General features: G+C 42.3%; 1 long non-coding RNA gene across 1 annotated transcript in view; it reads right to left on the bottom strand.

The window, feature by feature from the left end:
* Nucleotides 1-1654: 1654 nt before the first annotated feature.
* Nucleotides 1655-15087, bottom strand: part of LOC116283184 (uncharacterized) — a 33915-nt gene continuing 20482 nt past the window's right edge. Inside the window, exons 8-11 of the long non-coding RNA XR_012080121.1 lie at nt 12384-12435; nt 11281-11423; nt 7949-8031; nt 1655-3359 (exon numbers count right to left, since the gene is read on the bottom strand). This is a non-coding gene — a long non-coding RNA (uncharacterized lncRNA). The remainder of the gene's footprint in view (nt 3360-7948; nt 8032-11280; nt 11424-12383; nt 12436-15087) is intronic.

The following is a 15087-nucleotide window of genomic DNA, read 5'->3' as shown; positions in this document are numbered from 1 at the left end:
AAAAATCCTGGCTGGAGATGGATTTTTGGTCAGATGTGCTGGCCATACATTATAAGAAAGGACAATGACATTTTTTTCATGTTTTAAGAACACCGTATGCACACTTACAATGAAACTAGTTTAATTTTTTGTTTAAAAAAGGAAAAAAAAGGTCATTTTCCCCGAGAGTTCTAACAATGGAGTATGTTCGCACAAAGTTGCTGAACGAGATCTACTCAACTCCCCTGCGGAGCTGACCTCGGAGGTTCCGGTGGAGACCAAGGTATTGGCTGGGGTGAGGGTGCCTCCCCTCCCTCCAAAATAGGTAAAACTTTAAAAAAATGTCCTCTGATTGAGGCTAAAGGGTTGTCCCTAAACATTTTATTCTTAGAAGCAGGAAATTTGATAAAAAGTGGAGAAACAAAATAAGATACTACTTTAAACATTTTTCCTATCAATATTATTTAAGTGGCGTTTGGCTGAAATCAGAGGCCAAGAACGCAGTGGCAGCAAGTAGAAATTTTGGATGGAAGCATTTCCAAAGCCCAGAGATGTGATGATGGACTGAACATAAAATCACAAAGGTGGGTGAACAGTGGATGCACGCAATTTGGTTATGGATCGAAGTTCTTTAAAGAGAGGAAAATAATTTTGTTGGAATGAAAATTGAACTTTAAAGAGTCTCTTTTGAATGTAAAATACTTTGAATACTTGCATTTTACAAAAGATTGGTTTTTTGTATATGAAATAGAAGGAATAGCCCATGACTGTGGGATATTCCCATGGCTTTGTAGCAGCGTCCCTATAAGGCAAATATAGAGACTGAAAGACAAAAACTCACTTTTCAACAAAGCGTTAAAGATGTAGAAAAAAAAATCTACTATTACTAAACTGGAGAGTGTTGTGACAGATTTTTTTTTGGTTCATATTGATATGGAATTATTTTTAATATGATTATCATCTAGCATAAAATAAAAACTATAGAACAATTTGCATGTAATGGTCTAAGGTATTGACTCTTCATTGTGCCGGTAGTTGATTGTACTATGTACCCATAACCTTCACTTTTTATACATTCCTCTGAGTTCCAGAGAATGGAGGACAAGTCCTATTAAGAAGGCATGAAGGTAGCAGCGCTATTTACAATGGCCAAGACATGGAAGCAACCTAAATAGCCACTGACAGATGACTGGGTAAAGAAGATGGAGTACATATATATATATGTGTGTGTGTGTGTGTGTAGGAATACTACTCAGCCATAAAAAGAATGAAATAATGCCATTTGCAGCAACATGGATGGACCTAGAGATTATTATACTAAGTGAAGTAAGTCAGAAAGGAAAGACAAATACTATGAGATATCACTTACATGGGGAATCTTAAAAAAGAGTGACACAAATGAACTTATTTATAAAACTGAAACAGACTCACAGACATAGAAACAAACTTATGGTTACCAAAGGGGAAAGGGCGCAGGGGAGAGGGATAAATTAGGAGTTTGGGATTAGCAGATACAAACTACTGCATACAAAATAGAAAAACAGGAAGGCCCTACTGTACAGCACAGGATCCTACTGTAACGCACCTGTATCCTACTGTACACAGGTCCTACAGTGTATTCAATAGCTTGTACTAATCTGTAACAAAAAAGAATACATATATATATATATGTGTATGTGTGTGTGTGTAACTGAATCACTGTGCTACATACAACACTGGAAATCACCTATACTTCAGTTTTAAAAAAACAAGACACGAAGGGATGAGCATGAGGAGGGCACCCACGCAAGGTGGGTGGAGGCGACAGCCCAGCCCTAGAAGCTGGGACCCCAATGAGGGAAGGAGGGCACCTGGCAGGAGGGCAGCCGAGCGCAGGGAGTCTGAGCCCAGGCGGAGCAGGGGTGGCATTCACACGGGGAACCGGTCCAGCTCGGCATGGATGCTGCAGATGAAGCAACGTGGACAGAGCGTCCTGTGGGGTCTGGCCTGGCAGGGCTGTCACAGCCTGAGGGTGGGCGGGACAGGAGGAAAAACAGAAGATTGGCTGCATAAAGGGGAACTGGTCCTACGGGTAAATTAATTGAAGGGTTGTATAAGGCAGTTTTCTCACTGCTGGAAGAGAAGAATTACAAACATGAAAAGAGATAGATCTAGAAAGAATCCTGTGTGATTGCATTTAGCAATGACGTATCAGAGAGAACTCATGGTTTTCAATAGCTACAAATAGATACCGAAATAATTTACACGTAAATGTGTGTATATGCTTATAATAATTCCCTTCTCCCACCAGTGAGAGAACTACCTCCTGTATACTTAGTTACCTTGTTTATCTGCAGGAGTCCTTACTTCTGTCCACTGGGAGAGCCCAGAATAGCGACACCTCGAATACAGCTGGCACCCCTGGTACCCAGATCTTGGTTTCTAGCACTGTGCTCCCCTGCCGGGAGCTGGGGCTTCTGGGAGAAATGCTTGATTCCAAGACCAGGGTAGAGAGACTGCACAAAAAGCCTGGAGCATCTTGTGCCAGAAAGTAAAGAGATGCGCTAAGAAAAGTCGCGGGGGCATGTCAAAGGGACACCGGAGTCGTCTTAACGAGGCTCTTACTGGTCACATCTGGGACGGTGTGGACGTTAAAATAAATAATGATAATAACTGAGGTAACCCATTGAATAAAAAGAACCTACGAGGACATACTGACATTGTGTATCCCTGAACAGGTGGACGGTGTGATGAGGAATGCAGTTTTTATCTAACCTCAAAAACTCCACGCCCCCCCAAATAACTATCAATTACCAAAAGAAAATGACTTTTCAAAGTGGAGAAGTCTGGCAGACACCAGCTGAATCAACTGATCAATATTAACTTAATCAATAATGCAAGAACTTGAAATTCTCTTCCCCCGGGTAGGACAAACATCCCGTCTGAGATGTCCCAGCCAAAAATACATGATCTGAGTTCACTTATGAGGAAACCTCAGGCAAATCCAAATTTTGTTCGAGAATTCTACAAAATAAATGGCCTGTAATCTCCAAAACTCTCAAGGTCATGAGACTCAGGGGAGTGATGCGGGAACTCTTCCAGATTCAAGGATCAATTACAGCTAAAGCAAGGTGTGATTCAGAACCAAGACATTCTGTCAGACAAGAGCACTTCTGGAACCATTGGAAAGAACTCGAATGGGGTCTGAGGACTGGCTGTCAGGGCAGCAGGAATGGCTCTCTCCCGATTGTGACGCCTGCATCGTGGTTGCAGAGAAAAGCTCTTCGTTCATTGGAAATACACTCTGAAGTACTTCGGTGGCGACGTGCGCAATCACACCGGGAGTGTACTCTCAAATAGGCCGCAGGGAAGCGCTTCTTTGTACTTCACTTGCGACTTTTCTGTGAGAAAAGATTGTTTCAAAATTTAATAAGTAAAAATTAAATTAAAATAGAAGAGAAACTCGATTGCATGGTGTTGTCTCTTCCAGCTCAGGTTAAAACCAGACAATCAGGACAATTTGACCTGGGGGAGAGGAAACCCAAACACTCCAGAGCTCGTGCTTGCGTGCCTCTTAAGTAAGAATGTGTTGCTCTTAAAAAGTGTTTTGTACCCTCCCTTACCTGTTGTCGGGGAGAGCTGCTGCTTCCTACAATTCATGGTGGTGGAATATTAGTATCTGGTGCGAATCACTGTATCTTTTCAGGACTTCCAGTGGGAATTACCATGTGATTACTATACAAGCTGAGCAATTCAAGAATTTGGTTACCGTATTTAGATCTGTATATATCCTACAAGGCATTGTGCAAAATTTAGAATGACATTAGCAGTGTCATACAGTAAGCCATCCTTTTTGTGCCTGAAACTCCTTCGGGGGGGAATATTTATTTGGGTCAAAGTATTCAGTCTCCAGGAGTTTGCATCTCCCCAGCACGGCAAGACCATCCTTCGCCCCGTTCTGCCTTGCTCTGCGTCTCGGGAGGCCTCCCCCTAACAAGTGGAGAATGACTTCGGGGTCACCTGGGCTCACCTGCCCCCAGCTCCTCAGAGGTACACCTGCGGGAGTCCCCTCCCTGACTGCAGTTCTCACGGCGGCTGAATCACTGCTTACTGTCTCTACTGAGAGGCCTCTTTCCAGGGCTCCGGTGCTTCCCCAGGGCGCCAGCGCTTCACTTCATTCCGGACCTTTACCTCTTCAGGCCCAGGTGGTGCGGTGACAGCTCCCGTGGTAGTCAGCTCCTGGTGCCTTCGCTCTCCTTTGCTGGGTCTCTTAACCCTGTCTCCACCTCAGCAGAACTCGCTTATTAAACTCACCTCCATCACACCTTTGAGTGTGCCATCCATCTCTCTCCGAGCCCTGGCTGAATCATGACATGCAGTTTCTCTTGGAGTATCAGCTAACAAAATGTGAAATTTTGGAAATTAGGAATTATGGGATGCCTCATAGAAGGAAAAAAAATTCTACAGCATCAGCCGTGATTCAGAGCATGGGGTGCATCCCAGAAGGCAGAGCAGGGCTGAGGAAGAAATGTAACGTCAGTGTGAATGAGCTCCTTGGGGCAGAAGAGAAGGTGAGGGAAAAAGAAAAACCTACAAGGAAAGCCAACAACATGGGTGGAAATAAACACGGCAGACTGGCCAGCGGTGTTATTTCAGCATCAGCTTTGGTAGTAAACATCCGTCATTAACATATGTGTCCACTCACCGTACATGGAAACCAGAGAGTTGAAAAGATCCTTAAGACTGTTTGCTGAAAACGGTTCATTATTGTGTTGAAAATGCCCTCCAGTTGGGGCAAATCAAATTAGAGCAGGGAACTTAACTTCTGTCCTCTCTTGGCTAGAATGAAAGTATCATACACCAAGAATGGAAAGTCCAAGTAGCTCAAGTCGAGTTTCTTTTAAAGCTGTATCTGTAGATGCTTGCCTGGCCTCGATCTGAGCTTCCTAGGGGTGGATGTGCTGCTTTACATAATACTGAACAGCCAGCACTCATTTTTTCTAAACTGTAGTAGATTTTTTTAAAAAAGGAAAAAAAATATGAGGACCCCATCATCTACTGAAGCAACCATCTTTTTTGAGATGGAAACTAAGATGTGGGTCAGAACTTGGAAGAGCAAGGTCACATAGAAATGGGCAGAAACATCAACCAGCTGCCAGGAATTCTTCTTAAAACATTCATCAAAACTGCCCTTAAATTGGGTTCAGGTGGAAAGACATGAAGACACACAGGTGAGTACTCATATTTCATGTCTTCTGTGATGCTACGATCTTTTACAATTACTAACGTTTAGTACCAACACAGATAGGTGAAACTATCTCAATGAACATAATTTTTGATACAAAATTATTCGACGACTTGGCTGTAGGCATGTTAGGCTTCTCCACCACCCTGTTTTCAGAAGGAAGGAACTTGGTGGTTTGGAAAGTCACGTGCCTTGTCAAGAACCTGGTTTGCTGGTGGAGCAGGCATTGGGGACTGCAGCCCAGGCTGCCTGGGTCTCCTGGGCCTCAGTCCTGATGCTGACACGGGAGAGCAGCTTGTCACAGTCCACGGCAAGCCCCTCAAACTCCCTGGGCATCCGCTTCCTCATCTGTACAACAGGGATCATAATAACCCTCGAGTGGTTATTGTATCAAATCAGTAACGCATCACATTGGCTCTTTCTAAAGCTACATAGTCGTAGTCGAAGACTCTATACCAATGATGTTACTATTCTTATCCTGATGCTATGTAATATTTTCCATGTACCTGAAGAGAAAGCTGGAGCCCAGGGTTGCAAACTGACTTGTTAACAGTCACTCAGGAGGTGATTCCAGAATTGGGTCTCAGTTCCAGTGTGTATAGAGTATGTATGGATTCTGCTGAAATTTTACTTCAAAATCGCAGTCTTTCTGAGAAGTAGAGTCAGTTATTTTTCCTTCTATTTCAAGGCCCATTTCTCCTAAACCTACAACCCCCGTCACGCCTCCTTACGGAGTCTTACAGCATGCCTTGCACTATTAGGAAGTAGACCCTGAAAGAAAGTTTCCACCAGGTCTGATATTTGAATATGGTTCCTGAAGTTGTCAGCTTCCTGTTCATGAAATTCCTACCAAAGCTTTGCTGCGACTCACGGTAAAGACCTAGACTGCAAGACGGGGCAAACCAATTTCACACAGCGTCTGGCAGAGCACACCCAGAGGGAGGTGCGCAAGGGCTTAGCAACGCTCGTGATGGCTGTGACAGCCACAAAGATGGTCTCTTGTCTAGACATCATGACCTGGTCCATGAAATGTCATGATATAACGAAAAATCTTATTAACACCTAAATAGTTATATAATAATGGAGGGATTTCACATTTTCAGACATCTTAAGATGTCACATGTCACCTCCCACGGTTAGCCGGATGGAGTCCCCAAAACATGTGTCCCAGGTACTCTAAAATAAATAAGCATCACAGAGCAACTGTAGTGCAGTATATCAGTTATTCCTCAAAAGCATTCGTTTCCCTAAAATAGATCTGTCTTTCTCTTATGCCTTCATTTTGGCTACTAATAAACATCTTGAGATAGATGGACCTAAAGACAGGGCATGTTGGACTTCTGAACTCCATCACGGCCTCGGATAATTAAGCAGCAGACAGCACCCCGATGTTGTAAGTCTGGGTTAGTCCCAATATCTCCTGTTCCTTCAACATTTCTATATCACAGTCACAGCGATATGAGAGTGACTGTCACCTGCATCTGGTACACTGCAGATGCGTGCCTCGTCACCCTAGCAAGAACTGTTAAATGGCTCTGGTCTGGCTTGACATGTCCCACGGAATGCGCAGTCACCAGATTCTTCTTGAAATACTCAGTCGACTATAAGGATTCATTGTATATTTTGGCCAAATTTCACAATAGTCTATAGTTTCTAGAAATTCCAGAAGGTTTGTAATATTTGCCATTCTTTAGTCAGGGAAAAAAAAAACCCTCAGAGAATTCATATATTTTTTAAAATTATAAAGTTTTGCTGAGATTGCACACACATTTAACACATTCAGACATAATTCTCATGTACATAGAGGTTTGGATGTATTTACACTGGTTGGTTTTGCTTTAAATATTCTTTGTAGCTAAGTTGCATTTTGTTTTTTTTTCGCCGCCAGATCTTTGCAGTTTAGGACCCGCCTCTGAGCTGAAGGCACCAAAGCAAAATGGGAATCACACAGATTTGGCCAATGTTACATCCTATTTCCCAAAGGCCCAGGCCTCTTTTGTTCTTGCACTTTTTTTTCCAGCACTTTTCATGAACTTCATTTGTCACGGGTTTGAGCCTCTCCTGACATTGTTCTTACAGGTTTGTTTTAGGCTCTCATGTCTCCGTTTCATTTTGCATGTCTACACCACACTTTTAGAGGATAAACACATTTCGTGCAGTTCATCAGAAGCTGAGTCACGGATGAGTACAATCAAGTCAACACGAGACACGAAAATTCTTACGGGATTGACACAACTTTCCAGACCCCATTTCCTGATGTTCGCCGCTTCCTTCTTCTTTCAGGAGTGATTCCTCAGGCAAGCCTTTCTGGGAAAGCTCCTGGCAGGGGCCCTGAGCATTCTGGCCTGGGAAGCCCCTAGGGTTCCATGAAACACCTCCCCAGCATCACCCCTTTTAGCTGCTGGAGTGTTTGTTTTCACGAACTCCCAGTGCTGCTCCGAAGAAGCAAAGTGAGCTGGGCCTTCACTCACTCACTCATTCATTCATTGAACAAATATTTATTGAGTGCCTCTTACGTGCTGGGCACTGTTCTAGGTGCTTGTAAAATCTCAGGGAGCAAAGAACAAGAGCCCCTGCCCTCCTACAGCTTGGCATTGTAGACCTTCTAGCGGGTCACGAAGGTCAAAAAGACAGAAAACTTCAGGCAGAACTAACAGCACACGTGAGAGCCAGGCTTCAGAAGACAGCCCAGCAGCTTACAGGAAATGTCTGCAAATTCTTCAAAAGTTCTGGAAGGGAACCTACCAGGTGAGGAGCAGCTGGGTGCCTGGAGGGGTGGGGCTGTCCCATCTAGAAGGCAGTGGGTGTTCTGGGGTTCGCCAAGGTTCCTGTACATAATAAACAAAAACTTATTGAAATCAAGTAAAAAAGCTCTGACAGTTTAAATTTTGAGAGGTACACTAGTTCTTATAAAAACTATGAATATTGGGGAAATTGGTAGCCTTTTGATGAATGAATAAATGAAGGAAGGAAGGAGTGACAGAATGAACGGGAACAGTCAGGTATGAATTTTTGAAAGACAACTGTTGTGTCAGTTTACAAAGTAGAGTTGGATGGAGAAAGGAGGTAACTAGATAAAAAAGGAGCACGAGGCCCAGGAGGGAGTGACAAGGATGAAAAGTCCTTGCCTCGGCGTTGCCCCAGGCGCTGCACTCAGGGAGTCCAAGGGAGCCATCGCTGGACCGTACGCGAGCACTGCCCCCGGCGATGGGCGGTGGGCCAGCCTTGGGGGGAGCTGTGGCAGGGACGATGGCAATGAAAAGTGGGAGCAAGACGAAAGACACTCGGGTCATACAAACAGGTCGGACTTGCTGACTGGTTGTTCTTTCAATTTTATGGCTAATGATTGAAGTACTGAAAATTACTTACAGTTTTCCCTTAAATTTTATTTGAGTGATCATAGTATTCCTTCTTAGGTTAATATTCTCAAACTATTGCCTACAGATATGATTTTGGAAAACTGAAAAAGCATTTTTCTTCACTCGCTAATTACTGAAAACCTAACACAACAATTTTATCGCTGTATCGGTATCTGCCAGTTGAATCCAATGTACACTTTAGGTCCTCCGTGAAGACTCTGAATTTACCACGGTTGCCCCATGACTTCCCATTGCCCTCTCTTCACCTACTCAGCTGCTGCATTCAGAGTCTTTAACATACCGCTCAATGCATGATCCTATATTGCTTTCCACCTATTTCTCGCTAGCTACTATTAGGTCCACAACACTTATAATTGCCCCGAGGGTTATGAGGTTAGAGGTCAGAGGTTGGTTAATGGAAAATGGGGGTCATGTCATAAAATTTATGTAATTCATCTCATCATTCAAGTTTTGCAAAAGCCAAACCTCCCTCCTAAGGAAAATCTTTAATGTTTTAAATTTATCTTTTCAGTCAAACGATTTTTGAAATGTCTTCATATAAAAATTAATGTGTGAGAAAAGATAGTAAATGTCTTCTCATCTTAGCATTAGAATGATAAAAAGTCACTGATCTGTTCTTTTGGGGGCCATTTCATTTTTTCATCTCTAAAGTTTATTGCAAGATCGTAAGATTTCATGTTTCTCAGTTTCTATTTCTAATGTGTGGATGTTATTTCTATATTTGTTAAAAATGTGTCTGCATTTTGCACATTTCTAAGATGATCTGCAGGTGTGAAGTTTCTGTTCAGATTTTTAAGTGAGTTGGTTTTTGAAATCTTATCTTTACATTGGAAACGCCAAGGTGCTGGGGGCTGATTTATTTTTCAGAAGGCTGGCTTGACTTTTAATGGGTTATTCACTTTAAAAGCAAATTTTAAATGTTTATTAAAAGTCTCACTAATAAAATTTTGTTGCTCATCTTCAGGTCATGATTCGAGACCTTTGGCGAGATGAGGGGACTGCAAACCAGGTGGCACAGTAAATCTGGTTAGGAATGAAAAAGGGTCATTTATTTCCCAGCCATTACTGAAATTTCTTGGAATAATTCTGGAGCAGGCAAGGGTAGGGGAGCATATTAACCGTATTGGCTGTAAACTGACTTGATACTTGAGATGCATGCAGTGTTACTCTCAGGTTTAGGTTCCATTAAGGGGTCCCAGGCAACAAGCAAAACCCTCTTCAGTGGATAGTTATAGGTCAAGGTCAGATCATGGACACAAAGGTCATCTGATTGCAACCTCCATCACCCCAGGGTCAGAACGGTCGAACTTCGCAACATCTTCCTTCCTCACTAACCACTCCCCATGCTCTCCTGAAACGGAGCTTGCAATAACAGCACACGGCCAAGAACAAGAGGGTTGCTATATGGTCAAGGCTGTCTCAGTGGCTCTGCAACCCCACTAGAAGTCCGGGAAGACCTACGCACAAATTTTGATCTCATGCCCAGAATCATTCCGCTAACCCACCTGTGCTGGCCTGATAAAGCAGAGGCAGAAGCCAAGACAGCAGGAAAAGGACTGGGAGTCAGATAATACATCTCAGCTCAGCCTCAGTCCTATTGACTTATGATATTGACCTTTCTGATCTCTGCTTCCTCATCCTGCGAACTGCTCGGCCACGGCAGCTCGGGAAAGAGGTCAGGACCAAAAAACATTGGCAAACGTCTGCAAGCTATTTATAAGACTCACGAAAGCCACTTCGTGAACTGCACTTTAAATGGGTTTTTTTTCCTATGTTCACGGTGATTCTCTTATTTGATGGTGGACTCCTTGAGGACATGTCTCCTGGCTTGGTTGTACTCAACCATCTTACTGGCATTTTGCCTCACGTGTAGAACAACATAATCACGGAACCTCAGAAAGGTCTCGAAACTGTCAGTCACCAATCAGATCCTTGCCACTTGGCTACATCGTTGTGGTTAACTTTACATGTCAACTTGGCTAGACCATGGTACCCAGTTTTTGGTCAAACACCAGTCTGGATGTTACTGCGAAGGTAGTTTTTAAATGAAATTAACATTAAATCAGTTGACTTTGAATAAAGCAGATTACTCTTCATAATTTGGGTGGGTTTCCCCCAGCTATAAGTCTTAAAAGATTGAGATGCCCCAAGAAAGAAGGAATTCTGTCTCTAGGCTGCCTTCAGATTCAAGACTGAAAATTCAACTTTTCCTTGAGTTTGCAGACTGCTGGCCTACTCTGTAGATTTTGGACTTGCCAGCCTCCATAATCACACGGAAAACCCTGCCTAAGACAATCATTTAACCACCTCTCAAATACTGCCAAACGATCAAAACTGTCTTTGAGACTGGACTTCGTAAAACTGCAGTCCTGGGATTGAGACGGTTCAATCCAACAAGTTACAAACTACGTACAAACTACGGTTTTGATCAAGTTTTCAGAGCCTAGCTCCCCATCTCTGAAGCAGTTATAATAGGACATCTTAGAAATTCCAAGTGATATGTATGAAGCGCTCATAATATAAAATGATTCTCAGACAGTGGCCGTCACCATTTTGCTCTGATGAACTAAGTGGGATTAAACCCTGCTACTGGCTGTTCCAGTAGCTGATGGCCAGGCTAGTTGAACTTTGAACTTCTCAAGTGAATTCAGCTTTCTTGGCCAGAAATTGACTGTGTGCTCCATGCTTCAGGATTACCTTCACTTGCAATGTTGCCGTGCAGGCTACAAAGAGACGCTTCTGGAGCTGAGTCAGCCTTCTTTATTCTGAAGCAACTGGGCCCTCTTGGAGGATGTCTCCCCTGAGAGGGTGAGAGCAATGGCCAGTAGCAGAACCACAACCTGAGTGATCAAAGAATTGGGAGATAATGGTTTACACTGCTGATCAGCCCTTGGAACTTGACTTAAAAACAAACAGTATAGGAATTCAAAGGACACTCTTTCTAAGAATACGTTCACCCCATTAATCAGTTTCTCAAATGAGTCACATTTTTTAAAAAAACGTAATAATCACTAACCTAAGGTGTACAGGCATTGGGGAATAATTTTTTCTCTGTGAGGGCTCACATTTTTTCTAAAGACCACAACCATTTTTTTTTAATAAAAGTACTAGGAATTTCAAGGGCATATCAGCATAACTGACATTTTGGATATGAAATCATAATAAATTATTAGAGATAATTTTTAAAAGGAAAAATTTAAGCTTTTGTGAAATTGAAAGCTTACATTTTATATTTAATTTAATGTTGCAATAGTTTTAGAAAGATGTATTTCAATCAGTCGTCACCCTGCTAAGTTCATACTGTAACCGTTTTTCACAAATTTTCTTTCAGTTCTAGGTCCCAAACTATTTCAGACAGGACATTGGGACTTTCTTATTAGTCAGTATCTAAATTCAGTATTTCCAAGAAGAGACTCAAGAACAGCTTTTAAGGAAGATTTTATCACCTCTTGCTAAATCACATTTCAAATTGCTAACAGGGTATTGCACAGCACAAATGGGACCACGTGTTCAACAGTCAAGACAAGCAGACGTGACTGTAAAACGAGAGTCAGGCATGCAGGACCTTGTATGTCAGGATAATCTGGCTACATAATATAGACACAGCCAGAGGTTTAACTGCTCAGCTGTGCTGGAAGCTGTTAGTGAGAGCCAGGGGTCACCTCTTCAACAGCAGAAGCCGGCGGTCGTGAGCTCCTGGCACACGGCCCGGTGGTCTGAATAATCAAACAAGAGCTGAAGTCACCCAGAGACTCCCAGCCCAAGTCCAGGACGTTGACATGCAGTGACAGGACACTCACTGAAATCCAAGGAACAGCACAGGAGGGTCAACCAGGCCTTGTCTGGAGTGTTCTGGAAACAACAGACAGGACAGGGTGTAAATTAGAGAATTTTAATAATGCTTTCTTTGAGAACAAAAATACAAATGCTGATAAAAGTTTGTATTTAGCTACTCCCTATGTTTCTTAAGTCTATCGCTTCTGGGGGAAAATTATGAGAAATTGTATCACTTTGTGTTGTCTTTGAAAATAACTGAAAATGTTTCCGCAAATGACTTTAACACCCATCACTGCGAGAGTTTATTCAACCCTAACATTTATCATTTTATCTTCTTCCTGTTTACTTTGTCATTTAGCATAACTTCTCTAGAAACTTTTTTTTTGATTTGTCAACAACATGGGATAAGACTTTTTCTCCATGACCCCATGAGAGAGTTCATAGGACCTGGAGAGAGATATGTACCCACAAGGATAAAAGCCAAGCTCCCTAGCCTGACCTTGGCAATCAGTGTAACATTGTTTCTTTTCATGACCTTCTGATTATTTGGGAACAAAATTATCTTTCTGTGCCTAAGCTTGTAAGGCACTTGATACGTTGGCTTTCGCCCGGTCTGTCAGTGGTTGGCTTTCGCCCGGTCTGTCAGTGGAAGCCAGTGTTATCTGCCTATTCGTGGGAGCTGTCTCAGCAGTTAACTTTCGTTTTAAGGAAACAGAACGAAATTCCGCAGTAATATTTTATTTTGCCATCACAGATAACAAACAGATTATGAACGAGCTGTAGCTTCATGATGTACGAAAAGAGAATAGTTCCTTAGGATGATCATTTTAAAATAATACTAAAAAGAGGAAAGCAAGCTTAATTAGTGATTTTGAGAATTACTAGTTCTTGCTTTGATCTGAGTTTAGAAAAACTATGGTCAATAATACTCTAATACCAGTATCACAGACAGTCTTGAAACTTTATTAACACTTGAAATACATTAAGAAGCAAGAGTAAAAATTTTACAATTTTACTTTTGTTGCCTCTACGCTTGTTTCTTTATGCTATATAATGTGTGTTACTAAATCTGAATTTAATTCCTGGATCTGCCATCCATTCACCATGTGAACACACTTAATTTGAGAGCTTCTCCTCACATTCCTTGTCTTCTAGTTTCTAGTTGGCAAAACAGGAGGATAAACAACATATTTATCCGTAGGAGTTTTAATGAGATGAGCACAGATCACTGCAGAAAGCTTTTTTTTTTTAAAGCATTTATATTTGAAAGCAATACAAAGTGTTTAAAAGCGAGGATTTTGAAGTATAGTTAGACTGCTGTTTGTGACTGAATTTTGCTAAATAGGACGTATTGGCCTGGAGGAAATAACCTCTCAAATACGAATTACTTACCTGTAAAATTAGTATAACAGTCACACCACACACAGCGTCGTCATGAGGACTGTATGAGATTCAAAAGCATGTTTAGCACATAACCAGGGTCTCAGGGCTCAACTGGCTTCGGCAACCATTTATTACTGCAGGAATAAAAGCTGAGGGATCTGTTTTCATCTAATTAAAACAATTTCCTTCAAGCTGAAGAGTAGAACTGATTCCAGTCTCAATCACGTCTCTGAGAATTAGGTTGTGTGTCTAGTGGGAGGCTAGAAATGCAGACTGTGGTCCTGGGTGGTAAGTCTTAGCAGACATTGCTGAGTCATCAGCCATTGTGCAGTGACTGAAGCCAAACGTATGGATGGAATCACCCAGTAAAATACAGACAGAGACAGAAGGACAAGTCCATAGGGAGCACAGACAGTGAAGGCCAGGAAGACACAGGAGAAAATTTGTCCTTTCCCCTGAAATTAGAGGGATGGAACTAGGGGCCGGGGACAGACACAGTCAAAATTTTAGTGAGGAAGAGCATGAAGAATGGCCATGTTTAATTATCTCCACATTCTCTGATGCAGGTTTTAGGCTAATGGAATATAAGGAAAGAACAGAAAAAAGGGCAGTCAGTGAACCAGCCTTGGTGACACGGGTAATTCACAGGTGGGAACAGACAACAGGTTAGAAAGAGACGTAGGCCAATCAGGGAGGACCTTAGCTGTTGGAATAATGTTTATCCTCCATCACCGAGGGAAACGATAAGATGGAAACAGAGGCTTTGGGAGCTTAAGTTGCCCATAGAGTTCAAGATAAACTATAGGAAAACTAGACTCAAGGAAACCAGTGAGCATGCTATGGTGACAAGGTGCTCTGAGCGCATTTTCGAAATGGTCTGAGCCTCTGGTCTGCTCTCTGCCACGCCACCACTTTCCACCACTTTGAACCCCATCGCTAACCCCCTTCATCCTTCAGTTCTCAACTCAAGTATCACCTTTCCAGGGTAGCTTTCCCTGACACCTGGTCTGATCTTAATACCACGTCCTCAATACTGTCATGGTCCCCAATCAAGAAACTTATCACTCTGTTCTGTGACGCTCACCTACTGTCCTTCTCCCCAACTAAACTGCAAAATTCCTAACAGATGGAAACCACGCCTCCTTGTGCTCTGGCATCTGGCACATAACCTGGAACATCATCAAAATTCAATGAAGGTGAATGAATAAATGAAGGAAGGAACAAAGACATAGATCCTGACTAAATACTATTACTATAAATCACAAAATCAGAAATGAAGCATGGACAGAGCATCTTTTACAGTGAGCTATGTGAAAATGGTTCTTCTAAGAAAATGAAGGGTAA

Source organism: Vicugna pacos, chromosome 14 (genome assembly GCF_048564905.1).
Source record: "Vicugna pacos chromosome 14, VicPac4, whole genome shotgun sequence".
Lineage (NCBI taxonomy): Eukaryota > Metazoa > Chordata > Mammalia > Artiodactyla > Camelidae > Vicugna > Vicugna pacos.
The sequence above is the reverse complement of the archived record's forward strand: the minus strand, read 5'-3'. Positions and strand labels throughout refer to the sequence as shown.